Raw genomic sequence first — 17,134 nt, 5'->3', positions numbered from 1 at the left:
CAGTCCCTAAGCCGGATCTCCACCATTCTGAGGAATATCTGTTCCCTTTATTCCTCAGGGTCAAGGACTGATCCTGGTAATGCTTACAGGATGTTCTTGAATAACCAACTGCCCTCTGACTATTAAGTGAATAATCTTCTTTTACTCATGAAAATGAAAAACAAGAGAAAATGCCAAAGTCCAACAATCTGAGCATGGCAAGTGTCTAGTGGATGGAGGTCAGGCCACTGTGCACAGACCCAGATAAACAAAGGGAGTGCAAGCCAGACAGCTAGCTTTCCATCACCTACTGGGTAGGCATTCTCTAACACCTTCCTGGCACAGTCTAGAAGGGAAGTGCCAAATGGGGACACAGCCGACATCCACCCCAACTCCACAGACACAGATCAATTGACCTGGCACCTGGTTCATCTCTTATTTGAATTGCTTTTGAAAGCTCAGGGTAGGAAAAGCCAACAGACTCTGCAACGCAATGTGCTATTGGTCTTCGTCAAATGTACTTCAGCTGTCTGCCTCTCCATTATGGTGAGTCATTCTCTACTGGGCTGCTGTGTGGGGGTGGGGAGAGGGGGGAGGAGGTCTCTTTACAAACTAGGTCTTTGTGCAAGCTGGGCATTATTGCACACTTCTGTCTAAGCCACAGAGTCAGGAGTGCGGCAGAAGGGAAGAATGGGGGCCTGGGAGAGGAAAAACAAAACTAGCATATATCAGTGCACGGGCAAATGTAGTACCTGACGCTGATACACAAGAGCACACTGAATTCCCACAAAAAGCCTGGCTTCTTCATGCCAGAGCAATTCCCTACCCCAGATCCTAGGTGTGAAAGCAATTACCAGGTTTTGCTCAATCTCCACAAACCTCTTGACGTTCTGTCTCTGCCTCATGCTGTCCCCAAGACCAGTCAGCACTTGCTATGTTGGCACCTCCAACTTGGTTTTCTCTCTTTTGCCACAGGACCTTTGTACACACTATTCTCATTATCTGGAACTCTCTTCTGCTGGTTCCTTAGCCTCCAGCTTTTTATCTAAGTAACTCAATATTTAGATCTCAGTTCCAGTTTTCTTCACCAGGAAAGCCTTACCTAACTCTGAAGTGTAGATCAAGTATTTTAGTTTCAGGTTGCTTTCTTCTCTTCAAACCACAGCTTGTGATTGCATTTTTATTGGTGATAAGTAAGTAGGTAATGTAGTGTCTTATCCCTATCATTAGTATAGTTTCTGTCTCCAGAGCTGAACTACTAGGGTTTAGCTACCTACAACACCTACCAGCTATATGACACGGGCAAATCACTGCATCTCTGTGAGCTTGCATCTATAAAATGGGGGTTAGAGTGGTATCAGTGTCATAGAGTCGTAGGGATGCTGAAGTGCGTGACACCCTTTGAGGTGTTCCTGTTGATGCTTCTTCTTGGTGTCGATGCTTGCTTGGGTTTCTGTAGTCACAGATGTAGTCAAGACCTTGACTGGCCCTACTCCTGACTTCCTGCTTTGAGCAACTGGTTTTGCTGTTCATTCTGGTTCATTCTGGCCTGGTCAGTCTATGATTTTTTTTCTCTTCAATCCCTGACCCCATTTCTAGCCCCAACGCTCAAGTGAACTAATCCTGACTTGAGTCCAGATTGTGAGCACTGCTCCAGAGGAAAGAGAGAGAGAAAAGTGACCACAAGATGGAATTGGACAGATGCAAGCTCTAACCCATAGACATGCTTCCACCCATGGGCTGTAGTCAGTGAGGGGCCAAGAGCTGATAGGCAGATCAATATGTGGAGACACTCAAAAATTCTGCCCTCATGGCCTCTGGTCATGTTTTCTCTTACTCCCCTCCCTGACCAGACAACATTCTGTCACACACTTGATGGATGGCCTGAGCCCTTTGGTCCTGAAAACAGCACTGAGGAGAATTACGTTAGTGGAGGGTTTTCCACTATAATCATTCTTCTATTATCATGTTATGATTATATGTTTACATGAGGTGATTATTTTATAATTAGTTTTTGATTATAAGAGCAATATAAATGTATGTGACTTTAAAGTCACACTGATCAGATTCCCAGAAAAGTTATTAAAAAACTCTCCTCCAACTTACAGATACACACATATCCCATCCCTCCTGGGGGTTGTTCTACTCTCCTTCTAGAAAAATTTTTGACAAACATGGAATTTATGTAAAAACGTGTATCATACATCCCTTCCTACACAAATGATATGCATATTACCCTACACAAAAGCACTTTTTTTTGAGAGGGAGAGAGAGAGAGATCATGTGGGTTGGGGGGCGGGGAGAGGGAGAGAGAATCCCAAGCAGGCTCCACACCCAGTATGGCACGTGACATGTGGCTCAACCTCATCACCCAGAGATCATGACCTGAACCAAAATCAAGAGTCAGATACCCAATGACTATACCACCCAGGCACCCCCAGAGCACTTCTTTTAATAAAGCTGTAACTTTGTTTCATCTTAAAAGATGAATACAGATTGAAGGAGAAACAGACATTCAAAATACCACTTGTCAACCTGTGCTGATTCCTCAAAAATTACTGATCTACAACTCATTCTTCACAAGGTAATAAAATTCCATTCAGAAAGTTCAGAAAAAATCATCACTGTAAAACCAAAGGAAATTTTGCTCTTAAATAGATATTTAATAGTACTTGTACAGAGTAGGCATTTGCCGCATGTTAGATATTGTCACTGCCACTATTGTTATCGTTTTTAGCATATTGTAGAAGGGAAAGCTACCTGAGAGCAGCTCATTACTCCTTCCTTTATGCCACTACTGACCCTTGTATATTTACTGTAGTCACATCAGCAGTTCTAGATTTATCATTGTGTGTTTGTATTTATTTCCTTTGGAGTCTCATTTCCCTTTCAAGCTCCCCAGGCTCCACAGTGCCTGGGAAATGATACATGATTGGTCTTTTCACTGTCAATCCTTTTGTAAACATTCAACTTCCAATCTTAAATATAAATAGGGAGCCAAGGATCATGAGACTTGAGGAGAGCTAAGTCATAGGCTCCAGGCTTTTCTCCAACACAGGAAAGAGATGAAGAGAAAAATCAGCATGATGGTGGAAGTTAGTTTCAGGACAATAGCTCTGCCTAGAAAGAAACCAGAAGAGATGGAGAAAAAGAACAGCATCATCTCTAAAAGAAAAGTATAATTAATAGGTCAAGATGTGCTTGACAATATTGAGGGGGAATTTTACAGCTCTGTAAGTGAATCTGGTTATAAATTTTTTCAAAAACCCCAAGGGACTAAAAAATAGCACAATCATCGGCTCCAGGAAAACAAGAAGTTCTATAAGAAAGCAAATTAAATAAACAATGCTTGCATATTTATGAAAGTATAAACAGAAAGTAATAACTTAACCAAACTTAGGCTATAAATACACTTGGAAGACAGTAGTAAGGAGAAACTGAGATAGGAGAGAAGTATAATAAAACTTATTTTCCAGAGTATGAAGTCAGTAGATAATGTCTATAAAATTGGAAGGAAAAAAATAAGAAATATTTGTAAAAGTATATTACTTAGACATTGTAAACATTCCTCAAAAAATTAAAAATTGAATTAACATATGACCCAGCAATTCCACTTCTGGGTATACATTCAAAAGAAATGAAAGCAGGATCTCAAAAAGATATTTGTATACCCATGTTCATTGCAGCATTATTCATAATAGTGAAGACATGGAAATAAACCAAGTATCTATCCATGAATGAAGGGATAAAGAAAATGTGGTACATACATACATTGAAATATTACATAGCCTTAAAAAGGGAAGGAAATTCTATAATTTGCACCAAAACAGATGAGCCTGGAGGATGTTATGCTAACTGAAAGAAACCAGTTACAAAAAGACAAATACTGTATGATTCTACTTATATGAGATATCTAGTCAAAGTCATAGAAACAAGAATCCTAGAGGAAAACATAGGCAGTAACCTCCTCAACATTGGCCACAGCAACTTCTTTCAAGATATGTCTCCAAAGGCAAAGGAAAGAAAAGTAAAAATGAACTTTTGGGACTTCATCAAGATCAAAAGCTTCTGCACAGCAAAGGAAACAGTCAACAAAACAAAGAGGCAACCCACAGAATGGGAGGAGATATTTGCAAATGACAGTACAGACAAGGGCTGATATCCAAGATCTATAAAGAACTCCTCAAACTCAACAGACACAAAACAGATAATCATGTCAAAAAATGGGCAGAAGATATGAACAGACACTTCTCCAATGAAGACATACAAATGGCTAACAGATACACAAAAAAATGTTCATCATCACTAGCCATCAGGGAGGTTCAAATTAAAACCACATTGAGATACCACCTTACACCACTTAGAATGGCCAAAATTAACAAGAGAATAAACAACGTGTGTTGGAGAGGATGTGGAGAAAGGGGAACCCTCTTACACTGTTGGTGGGAATGCAAGTTGGTGCAGCCGCTTTGGAAAACAGTGTGGAGATTCCTCAAGAAATTAAAAATTGAGCTTCCCTATGACCCTGCAATTGCACTCCTCAGTATTTACCCCAAAGATACAGATGTAGTGAAAAGAAGGGCCATCTGTACCCCAGTGTTCATAGCAGCAATGGCCACAGTTGCCAAACTGTAGAAAGAACCAATATGACCTTCAACAGAGGAATGGATAAGGAAGATGTGGTCCATGTATACTATGGAGTATTATGCCTCCATCAGAAAGGATGAATACCCAACTTTTGTATCAACATGGACGGGACTGGAAGAGATTATGCTGAGTGAAATAAGTCAAGCAGAGAGAGTTAATTATCATATGGTTTCACTTATTTGTGGAGCATAACAAATAGAATGGAGGACATGGGGAGATGGAGAGGAAAAGGGAGTTGGGGAAAATTGGAGGAGAAGACGAACCATGAGATACTGTGGACTCTAAGAAACAATCTGAGGGTTTTGGAGGGGAGAGGGGTAGGAGGTTGGGTGAGCCTGGTGGTGGGTATTATGGAGGGCACGTATTGCATGGAGCACTGAGTGTGGTGCATAAACAATGAATTTTGAAACACTGAAAAGAAATTTAAAAAAAAGTCATAGAAACAGAAGTAGAATTGTGGTTGCCAGGGCCAGGTGGGGGAGAGAGAGAGAGATGGAGAGTTGTTCAATGGGTATAGAGTTTTAATTTTGCAAGATGAAAAAGTTCTAGAGATGTTGCACAGCAATGTAAACACAGTTAACACCACTGAACTGTATTTAAAAATGGCTAAGAAGGTGAATTTTATGTTATGCTTTTTAACAGTACAGTTAAAATGTGTGCATTTTATTGTGTGTAAATTATAGCTTTAAGAATTTGAGAAAGGCAGAAATAAAGCATGTTACTTAGAGAAAACTAGGAGAAATGGCTTTTTTCCCAAAAAGCTTTAAGTTTAAATTCAATTAGCCAACATACAGTACATCATTAGTTTCAGAAGTAGTGTTCAATGATTCATCAGTTGCTTATAATACCCAGTGCTCATCACATCACGTGCCCTCCTTAATGCACATTAACCAGTTTTAAAGAAACCTCTTAAAGATGCATTCTCTGGTGATGCGGAGGGGAAGGGCAGGAACTACGAGTTCATATTACAATTAAGTCTTAAATATTAAATCATGGTCATATATTACCCAGAAAAAATAAACATTTAAATTTAAAATATTCATTCAAGGACATGAGTCAACACTGAGCTTTCAATGGAAAAAGGGGTCAAGGTTGTAAGTCACGAAATACAAAAAGCTAATAAAAATAAGGAAAAGCATTTCAACTTATTAGTAACCAAAGAAATCCAGTGATAAACTGTTTTTCTATGAAAATAGCAGATATTAATAAAAACTCATATAATTCGAGGATGGCATGGATGGAGAGAGATGAGTTTCACACGTTGTTGGTGCAAACTTCCAAGAGGGCGGTTAGTTTGAGAATGTATGGTGGGTCTTTAAAGATATTCATGATCTTTGACCCAATGGCTCGATTTTAAAATATCATCAGAAACACAAAAATCAAAGGATTAGATCAGAGACATGAACAAAAAAAATCATATACAAAAGTGTTCACCACTGCACTACTGTTTACAATATTTTATTATGAAAAATTTCAAACACAGAAAAGTTGAAAGTACAATGAACTCCCATAGTTCAACTATTAATAGCATTTTGCCCTGTTTGAAAGTTGCCCATATCTTGAAACTTCATCCTCAGTATCTTATGCCAATGATATTTATAATAACAAAATTTTAGAAAGAACCACAAGTACAGCAGCAAAGGAATGCTGTGTAGGTTGTAAGATATTATTCAGACATTAAAATGATCCTTATGATGCATTTGCAATTACCTTGAAAATGCTTATAGCATGTTGCTACATAAATAAAGCAGAAGTCAAACTGTATGACCTCAATTACAAAACACCACGAGTTAATAGTAGGTCTCTCTGGGTATTGGGATTATAGGTCATTTTTACTTTTTATATTATCTTTTTTTCTTTAGTTTTTTGCAAAAACAACAAAACTTCCCAAATGACATTTTAGCAAGAAAAAAAAAAAGTTCCAGAAAAGTGATTTGTCCATTCAATGATTATTACATTGTACATTCTTCCCTATGTGTAATGCTGTGTGAAACATGTCGCCATCCCCACTACTAATCCCATCTCTGAAATCAAAACACCAGTTTGCAGAAGCTGTAGTAAAGTCTGCAGTGTGTTCCTCTAGCCTTTTGTAGTAAAATCTGCAGTGAGTTCTTCTAGCCTTTTGTCGCCTGCTCGCCTTTGAGAGAAATTTGTAGACGGCACATCATGGATCAGAAGCTAGGAGTAAGTTCCTATCTGGGTCAATCCGAGACTGTGTTTATTACTCTTTTTCCAGTTTGTGATGACCCTGGAAGTTGTCCTGAATCCCAACTGGTTGCATCTCTTTACTGGCCTGAATTGCTCTCCCTCATTCCTGCCTGTCCAGTGCACACATGCCCCCTGGAAGGTCTTGCCTGAATCTGGAGCACCTGATACCCTTGAGGAAGAAGAAAGGTGCCTCTCCAGCTAGGGGTCCCCAAGTGCTGCACATGCTCTCCTGTGCAGAGAGTCACTGGTCTCCTTTTCTGCACCCCCACACTAGACTCAGCTCTTTCCCCCACCCCACCCCCCGCCATGGATTTTATTTATTTATTTGAGAGAGAGAGAGCTTGAGAGAGAGACAGCACAAGCAGGGGGAGGATGAGAGGGAGGAGGAGCAGCAGACTCCCTGCTGAGCAGGGAGCCCAATCACAATGTGGGACTCGATCCTAATGATGTGGGGCTCGATCCCAGGACCCTGGGATCATGATCTGAACCAAAGGCAGACACTTAACCTACTGAGCCATTCAGGCTCCCTTAGACTCTTAGCTCTTAGGAAGAGGCCTGCCTGACCTCGTTGTCTGCAGAAACTAGAAGAGAAAGGGAGGGCTCCATCACCAGGACTTTGAATTCCTACTCTGTTGCTTAGAAGGTCATTCCTTTTTCCTGGAAACGATTTAAAATTACTCCAAAACATCCTCTGGCCTTTTGGGGATTCTTAGCCTCACCGAGAGAAATTCAGGAAAAAGCTGTGGCTTCCCATCTGACCACTGAGCAAGAGCTTGGGATTTTTGTCGTCTCTGATCACGTGCCTCAGGAGGGGCAACTTTTCATCTTTCAGAGACAAACAGTTTGGGATGACATGGGTGGTCTTCTAGAAGCCTTCAGGGGGAGGAAGCAGCAGGGCAGACCTCGGAAACGCAAGTTCCTTCTGAGCCAACAGTGAGCTGAATCCACTCTCAGCAGGTTCACCTCCTCTCTGGGCTTGCTCTCCATCTGTGAAATGTTAAGTCTGGACTTGGTGACTTCTCAGGTCCCTTCAATGGGAGTCACAGCCGGTGACCCTCACCTGAGCCCAGGATAGGAGTACAGAGGATGCCCTCTACCCAGATACCTAGAGAACTCCGAACAAATCCAGAAGAAGGAAATTCAGAGCATGTCCGACCCTGGTCAGGCTACACCCTCCCCCTAGAATGGATGAACGCCCTCAGGCTCAGTCTCCCCTTGTTTCCTTGTGTGACCCTGGTTGGGGGGTTTCTGACTGCTGCTTATTCCCCGGGGAAAGAATGGCTTTCACTTCCATGGAGACTGGTTTGGGGTTTGATGCTTTTGAATCATTTTCAAAAACAGAACAGGGACATTGATTCACCTCCCCGCCCCCCCCCCCCGCCCCCGCACAGCCTGTGTCTCAGCCTCCTTCGCAGAATCACAGAATCGTCACGAAAGAGCAGAGGTAAAATGGGGCAGGAAGACAGGGCATCATTCAGAAGAGAACAGATTTATATAAAGGTCCCTCCAAACGTGGCTATTTTGAAACACTTAGGCTGCTGCGGAGTTCGAGAGGATGTCGTGCTGGAATGAGCACTTCCTGTGACAGAACAGGAGAAATAATTACCCCACAGCTCTCCGGCTGACGTTGCTATGGAAACGGATGGCACCCCCCGCCCCCGCACACGGCCTGTGACAAACGCCAACTGAATTTCAAAAGGCACAATTTTGCAAAATAAATAAATAAATAAATAAAATAATAATAGTAATAATACTAAAAATCATATACTTTCTTATAGGACGTTTATGACTTTCCTCTTCATGTGCTTAAATTTTTTTTCACTGCTGAAATCCAGGGCCCAGAGACTTGAGGTCTCAGCTATTCAGTAGGAAATATCCCAAACTTTGACTATTACTCATGTGTGAAAAAACAGAGGGCGGGCAAAGGAGAGTTCTAGCTTTATACTTACTCTAACTGAAAGTAAAACGGAGACCCTAATCCAGCGCCCTTACCCGCGGCCTTTACTAACAACGGCTCGGGCCGCGGCCCACAGACCCGCTCCGGCCGCACTGCGTGGTGAAAGCCTGAGAGAGGGGCCGGCCTTGACCTGTGGCATCAGTTCGGGTCCCTTGTTGGTGCCTCTGAACGGTCTTCCACACTGATTTCCTCTGACCTCTAGCGTCATTTGAAAACAGATGATGTTTTGCTATGGAAAGTTCTGCCTTTGGAAAGATGCCCAAGCTTTTGATATGGGAAAATTTTTACATCTATTGCTTAATAATTCCCAGCACACATCATAATCACCCCCCCCCGCATACACACACTTTTGGATACTTTAGTTCACCCTACCAAAAATAAATTAAATGCAACAAAGGGTCAGACGCGCACTTGAAAGACAAGCCCCCAAAACATCCAACCCTGCAAACCAGCAGAGGCTCGCGTCCCCAGCCCCACCGCGCGGCCCTGAGAGAAAGGGCTCTCAAGGGGCTTGCGCTTGGACTCACCGGAGCAGGACCCAGCTTCCGGCAGCCGAGGGACCCCAGACTTGGATGGAGGAGACGCTCCCACTTGTATTAAAGCGTGGGTGGCTGAGCGGCAAGCACTACTCCACACACACACCTGAGAGACAAGCACTGACCCGAGGCTGGTGGGCGCCATCTTGGCGTGCTCCCCTTCGTGCTGGAGCTGGAACCTTTCAGTCAACCCGGTGTTCATTATGCTCAGCTGGTGCCCAGGTTTTTGCAGCCACAGCTGTCTAGTGGATGCGTCCTGATCACCTGGCTCCGGAGGCCAGGGGGAGCTTGTGTTCCTGGTCCCATGGGACTGTAATAATCCGTGTCACCTAAGAAGGAGCTCAGAACCCCGTCGGGCACCCTGATTTTGGGCAGTGTTACAAGGGGACACCTAATATGGCCAGTGGAGCATATGTGCATGTGTCCCAGAGGACTGTTACCAAAGGAGAAAGAGTTCTTACCCAGGAGCTTAGTCTTTCTAAGAGGCCTGTACCTGGGGCGTCTGGTGAGGCTCAATCCTTAGGCCTAGGCCTTTGACTCAGGCCATGATCCCAGGGTTCTAGGATTGAACCCCGCACCAGGCTCCCTGCTCTTCTGGAAGCTTGCTGCTCCCTCTCCCACTCCCCTTGCTTGTGTTTCCTCTCTCACTGTGTTTCTCTGTCAGATAAATAAATAAATCTTTTTTTTTAATTTTTAAAAAAAATTGATTTATTTGACAGGCAGAGAGGCAGACAGAGTGAGTGGGGGAGGCAGGCTCCCCGCTGAGCAGAGAGCCCAATGTGGGTCTCAATCCCAGAACCCTGGGATCATTACCCCATCGGAAGGCCGAGGCTTTAAACCCACTGAGCCACCCAGGTGCCCCAAATAAAATCTTTAAAAAAAAAAAAAAAGGCCTTTAGCTAATCATCATGGCTGCACCTGAGGGGCAGATTTCTAACTAAAAAAACACCCCCAACAACAACAACAACAAAGGGACTTTATTTCACACAGTGGGGGGTGTGGGGGGGGGGGAGAAACCAGCAGTGCTCTAGTTTCTTGAGTTGGAAGATAAGGGTTTGCTCTGCTCTTTCCCCACAGGGGAAGCCTTCGCATTCCCTCCCCACCTCCCTTGCTCCCTGGGACTCCTCTGGCTGTTCAGATCCTAAGACACTGAGTGACTGGGTTGTGTTTGCTATTCACCGGGGACAAGGGTGCTAGGAGTTAGTGGCTTTCTCTTCTTCTACGTGTTACTAAAGCAATAAACAGGTTCAGGGCAGACCAGCTCATCCTCCCTTCTCAGTGGGGAGAGCCCTGAGGTCTTGGCTGGCTCAGGAGGGAGCTTGGCAATCTCTCTCTCCTCATCTCCTCTAGGGACCATGTGGGGGCTCTTCTCTCCTTTGCTGACAGCTAGAAGGTGATGAAATCTGAGATTGGGTTTGCACTTCAGAGGAAACTAAGGGACTTCCCCTCAGGATTCAGGTATTGGCTACATTCTCTGACCCTTTCTACTCTCATTTTGCAAACTGGCACTTCCCTGACTTTAACAGCATCAGAATCATGGAAGAGTGAAAACCCAGACTGCTGGGTCCCAACCAGAGGGTCTGATTCAGTAGGTCTGGAGTGGGACCTTTGAGTCTGCATTTCTAATAAGTTCCCAGGTTAGGCTGATGCTGCTGGGTGGAACCACATTTTGAAAATCACCGACCTAGACTTTTGCAGACACAAGCCCAGCTTAGGATAGAATCATAGTTTGCTTTCTTTTACACAGTTTCTGGGCACCTATCTGAAGACCATCAAAACCTCACTCTGACTCCTAAAAAGAGAAATCACTAAATGATCCCAGAAATATATGATGGGTTTTATGGCGTAATAATAAGGAACTCAAAGCTTTTTAACCCAGAGAAGATGAGGTCAAAGCATCTCAGAGGGGAAGGTGACCACATGTCTTCCACAGATGGTTAACAAGGCTTCAGTGGCTGGGAGAGAGGGTTTGGCAGACATTAAGGAAAGCTATCCAAGCTGCAGAGACGATTAAGCAAGCATGCCATGGGAGCCTGTGGAAACCCTATCCCCTGAGGTCTCTAAAAGAAGGATCAATGACCATCTTCCTTGGACAACTTGCACTGGAGACAAATACACATTTCTGGAAGCAAGGCAAGTGATTTGACCCTCATTCTTTTCCAGGAACCGTGCTAAGTGCTTTATTTTATCTTATTTTCTTCTTAGAACAATTCTATAAAGTCAGTGCCAGTATTAATGCCATCTTATAAATGAGGCTGAGGCCATGAAGGCCTCTTGCTCATTCCCCTGGGAAGGATTTAAACCCAGGGTATGATTCTGCATCCCAATTTTAACTAATACATGAAGCTATAATTAGTATGGCATTTTGCATTTCCAGATCAAAGAGTCATCCCCATCCCTGGAGGATGGGAGGAGGAAAGCCCCCTGTAACCTGCAGATAAGATTTGACAGGTTTTAGTGAGTGGGACAAAGGGGTATTGGAAGCAGGAAGGCACTGGTCAACAATGGAAAATTCTGGAGATCCCAGGGGTAAATTATACCCAAGAGGGTGGACAGAAAGGAGAAGCAGCTCAGTTTGTCTCTATCACAGTTTTGCTTGGGTCAGATCTGCTATTATTAAGGTACTGAGTGTAGCCAATATAAAAAAAAAACTCAAATTCAACAGTGGCTCTGTCAAGATGGAAGTTTACTTCCCTTCGATGTGAAAATTCGTGCTGGTAGGGCCGTTTCCTTTGCGCAGCTGTCAGGGCCCAGGCTCCTTTGGTCTCATTGCCCTGGCACCTGCATCCTGTGACTCCATCCTGCAGTTTGATGGATGCCCCAGGTCCACTGCCCTGTCCCCGTTCTCAGGACCAGGTCCAGAAGTCGCACCTGTCCCTTTCACTTCTATACCTTTGGCTGGAACTTAGTTGTATGGTCACAGCTAGCTAGCTTTGACATGGGCTCCAAAGCGTAGTTTGGTAGCTGAAAATAAAAGCTTCTGTTATTCTGGGAGATTGGGAAAATGGACATTGGGAGGCCTATTCAAAGTAGCTCAAGGTGCTTTCCCTTCAGTAAAAGCAGAACACCATACTTAAAAATGTATTTAGAAACCTGCTCCTTGGGCGCCTGGGTGGCTCAGCGGGTTAAGCCGCTGCCTTCGGCTCAGGTCATGATCTCAGGGTCCTGGGATCGAGTCCCACATCGGGCTCTCTGCTTGGCAGGGAGCCTGCTTCCTTCTCTCTCTCTCTGCCTGCCTCTCTGTCTACTGTGATCTCTCTCTGTCAAATAAATAAATCTTAAAAAAAAAAAAAAAAGAAAAAAGAAAAGAAACCTGCTCCTTTTCCTTTATTCCCCACAACCACAAAAGTCACCACTGGCTACCCGGTCACCTGACTAGAAAACCCGGGTGTCCCCTTTGATGCCTTCCTCCAGTCCTTGCTCCAGTAGAAAACGAGTTCCAGGAAGGTAAAAACGGTCTGTGGTATTTGGTTGTACGGCCAGCACCCAGCAAGGTGCCGGGAGCATCCCTCTCTGCTGGAACCCCGTCAGGTCCCCATGGTTCTCAGAATGAAGCCCGGGCTCCTCCAGCAGCACACAGGTCCTTGGTGGCCTGCCTTCTGAACTGTCGTATCCCTACCCCCAGCCCTTCTCCAGCCTTCTGTTGGGCTCCCGGAAGCCAGGCCAGCTGCTCTCAGTGATCGCACCTGCTGCCTGGACCGCCTGTGCCCACCTCCCCCAAGCCCTTTGCTCAACTGTCTCTTCTTTCAGGCCTCAGCTTAGATGGCATGTCCTCCAGGAAGTTTCTAGGATCCTAGTCCAGTTGCGAACCTCTGGAGTTCTAGGCCCCTCTTCCCTTCTCTTATTTGCTTGAAGCCAAAGACTATGCTGATTTCATCTCTAAGCCCAGATCAGAACACAGTGCTCAATAAGTGTATGTTGAGTCCACTTAAAACTCCAAGAATCAAACTGAACTCGACACTTCTATTATGATGCACCTCACAATCTAGGATGGGGCAGAGTATAGCCAGGCCAAGCCCAAATGCATTCCTCAAGCATTTATTGAGCACCACTTTGAGACTGGGGATGAGTGAGGTATCCAGGAGCGAGCCACACACCCACCTAAGAATTCTCACCAACAGATGTGCTCTGACCCCCTTTTCCCTCCTACAGGAAATTCTTCCTCCTCCCCAGGCCCTGGAAGCAGCGCTTGTGCAAACCTAAGGCTTGCATTCATGCCGGGCCCCTCCTAGATCCATGTGGAAGACACAAGGTGGACCAGGGAGATGGCTTCAGGGAACACTCAGTTCTCTGCACTTGTCCCTGCTAGTTCAGATTTTCAGCCTTGTCTCCTGAGAGAAGTGTTTGGGGGCTCCCTCCCAGCTCCCCTTCTTTAAAGCATCTCAGGACCTTTTCTCATTCCCTTAACAATGGCATTAAAGGCAAGCCAAGCCAAGACCCACTTGGCCATCCACAGGTGAAGATAATGTCCTGAGAGAGTTTAGATTTTCAAGCACAGAATGAAAATGCTATCTCAGTTCTGGCAGGAGATCCAATCATGTGTCCAAGCACATCTGGATTCCAAAAAAAGGTCACATTTCGTGTTTCCTGATATTTCCATTCTCCAAGAACAAGGCATCCCTGGTGGGGAAAGAGCTCTGGAGAGAGGACTGCAACCCCCCCCCAAAAAAAAGGGGACAAAGGGTAGGGTAGCAGTCACTGAACACTTCCTTCCAGCCAGGGTCCACATGAGGTGTGTCAAAAACCCATCGTGTCACGCTTTCACCAGCCAGGGAACAAGACAGGTTCGAGGGCATAGACTGTGGCATAGTTCACCGTAACAAAAGACAGTAAATATCTAATGTCCATTGTTACTGAGCCACTTAGATAAATTATAGTCTTCCTGTATCATGAAGTATCAGTAAGTGTATGTTGAGGGATACTAATGTGCGAGGGATGCCTGGGTGGCTCAGTCGATGTTTGCCTTCAGCTCAGGCGGTGATCCCAGGGTCCTGGGATGATGGAGCCCTGAGTCAGGGGTGGGGTGTGGTCGGGGGGGTGGGGGGGGGTTGCTGCTCAGCAGGGAGCCTGCTTCTCCCTCTCCTCCCTGCTCCTGCTCTCTCACACTCTCTCTGATTCTCTCTCTAAAATAAATAAATAAAATCTTTAAAAAAGAAAGAAGAAGAATGTGCTAATATAAAGTGATCTCTAAGATACGTTGTTAAGAGAGAAGGTACAGAACAGTGTTCATAGCGTCAATTAGCATAAAAAAGAGGATCAATCTATCTATCTATTTATTTATTTTTATTAACATATAATGTATTATTTGCTTCAGAGTTACAGGTCTGTGAATCATCGGTCCTATACAATTCACAGCACTCACCATAGCATATACCCTCAGTTTGTTTCCTGTTTCCTGAGATTAAGAGTCTCTTATGGTTTGTCTCCCTCCCCGGTCCCATCTTGTTTCATTTTTTTCCTCCCTACCACCCATGACCCCCAAGGACCAAGCTGTCTATCTATCTAATTACACATGCACACTCGGGAACAGGTATGGTCTTAAACACTTACTGGCTTACATGTTCTGGGTAGGGGAAGTAGAGAATTTAAGGGGAGAAGAGGGCTGACCCTTCATTGTATAGATTTCAAAGCACCTTGGGGTGCCTGGGTGGCTCAGTGGGTTAAGTCTCCGCCTTCAGCTCAGGTCAATGATCTCAGGGTCCTGGGATCCAGTCCTGCATCATCAGGCTCTCTGCTCAGCAGGCAGCCTGCTCTCCCTCCCCCTGCCCCCCCCCACTCTGTCTCTGCCTGCTCTCTGCCTACTTGTGATCTCTGTCAAATAAATAAAATCTTTAAAAAAACAAACAAAAAAAACCAACATTGTTTTAAAAAAAAAATATGAGCCTTGAACCACCTGCAGTCATCCTAAAGGCCCCATACGGGGTGGTCCTTCAAGATGGAGCTCTTGATTGCCTTGATCCCTATTAGCTCAGCCATGCTCCTCCACCTACCTCCCCACACCCCCACTCTCCCACCCCACCCCCCACTCAGGGCTTTGCCTTCTACCCTGCCTCTCTCCCTTTTCCCCTCCTATTCTCTGCCATTGCATTCCTGATAAAGTGGCTTTGCACGGCTTTGCCTCGGGCTCTGCTCTCCACAGAACCCTGGCTGAGACACCAAAAAAATTCTTTCTTTTCTTTTATTTTGATTAAGTATTATTTGAGGAAGACAAATTGTTGGAAACAATGTTCAGTCAGTGCAGTTGGGGTGCTTTTAGGAGTTGCCTGATGCAATGGATTTTTCAAAGGAGGCAAATTTAATACAGAGTCAGTCCCAAGGGGATAATACGGTCATCTAGGGAGAATACAGACTTAGTCATAAATATAGGGATATGACTTCACAATAGCAAATACCAGAGATGATGGAAAACCGTTTTTTTTTTTTTAAATAGATCACTTTTAAAAGCGATAGTGACGGGGTTATTTTATAGATATCACTAATATCACTAATACACATTTAGAGAATGAGTGAACTGTACTAAATCTTACAGAAATGGGTATTAGGGGCTTAGGGTACACTTTCATTAATAGCATATTATATGAATTTAAAAAGCAATGCATCTCAGTTTGCTGGAAATCAAGTCGATGTGCTTTAGAAAAGCCTTAGATTGTTCAACAGTGACTTCAGCTGGGACAAAGAGAGTCATATCGCAGGAAACATGAAGGGTTTATGAAAGATTGTTTCCTGAATGTGAGATTGGGAATGTTTAAAAAGCAATGTTTCTAAATAACAGCAACTTTTATAATAAATACTTCTGGGTTTGAAATTAACACATAAAACAGACATTTGTCTATTTTGTTTACATTTCTAAATGATTCTATACTCATTTTGTCAAAATATTTTTTTCAACCTTCAACCTTCCAGAAATGAGGACTCTCCTCTGTTCCAGTTTGCTGTTTATTCAGACACTTGCGGCGGTTCCTGAGGGTTCAGCATGAAGGCGGGGAGTTAACAAACACTAGCCCCTTTGCCTTTTTCTTCCCTAATTAATAGCTTGGTTCTCCTTGCTATTGGCTGCTTGGATTCCGCCAGGAGCTTGCTTGCTTGGTGTTGCTTTGTTTTTTCTGATGAGGGAGCCAGCCTTGAGTCTAGATCAGGACCTGGCTCTTTTTACTCTGGTACGTCCTGGTTGTCTTTTTTGCCATGTAGTTGACAGGGGGGGCTGACCTCGTTTTTGTGGATGAAAATATCTCATTTTGCCCAAGAAAGAGGGCTTTTCAGGGGATCCCGTGCTGCTTGCCCTGTGGGGGTCAGACACCTACCAAAGGCAAGTCAGAGCCACACAGAGCAAGGGTGCGGGGAAGTATTTTCTTCTTGCGGATGTTTCCTCCCTGTCACAATGGTGCTCACTGGTGGCGAAAACCCGGCTGGCACTAATGTAGTTGCTTTGGGTAAATAGATCGCTTGCCTTAGCTCTTTCTAAAGAGGAATGGATCTAATAGGCCGATAGCCTGATTCACTATTATTATCATTATTTAGTGCTTCCACTCCCAGTCTTCTCTGGTACTCTGGCTCCTCAACAGCTCATCACCATAGACAGGATCCATCCGTTGGTGCCACCATGTTCTTAGGGGCCACCAAGAGGAAAGGTTGCCATTTAGGTATCTCCTAACAACTGGAGAGGGAAAGCTGTTGATTCGTACAAGTATTGGGACCAAGCTCATGAATGGTCTCTGGGTCTCTGATCACCCAGCAGACAGGCCTCAAGCAAGGCTCTGAAGCCAGCTCCAAAAGGGAGCAGAAAAATGGCTTCTTACTAGCTCACCAG

The 17,134-nt window shown here is 44.4% G+C and overlaps 1 long non-coding RNA gene across 1 annotated transcript in view; it reads left to right on the top strand.

The window, feature by feature from the left end:
* The first annotated feature begins 262 nt into the window (after window positions 1-262).
* LOC132013200 (uncharacterized) overlaps window positions 263-17,134 on the top strand; it is a 69,540-nt gene continuing 52,668 nt past the window's right edge. Inside the window, exon 1 of the long non-coding RNA XR_009402915.1 lies at window positions 263-525. This is a non-coding gene — a long non-coding RNA (uncharacterized LOC132013200). The remainder of the gene's footprint in view (window positions 526-17,134) is intronic.

The sequence above is a fragment of the Mustela nigripes genome, chromosome 3 (genome assembly GCF_022355385.1).
Source record: "Mustela nigripes isolate SB6536 chromosome 3, MUSNIG.SB6536, whole genome shotgun sequence".
Lineage (NCBI taxonomy): Eukaryota > Metazoa > Chordata > Mammalia > Carnivora > Mustelidae > Mustela > Mustela nigripes.
The sequence above is the reverse complement of the archived record's forward strand: the minus strand, read 5'-3'. Positions and strand labels throughout refer to the sequence as shown.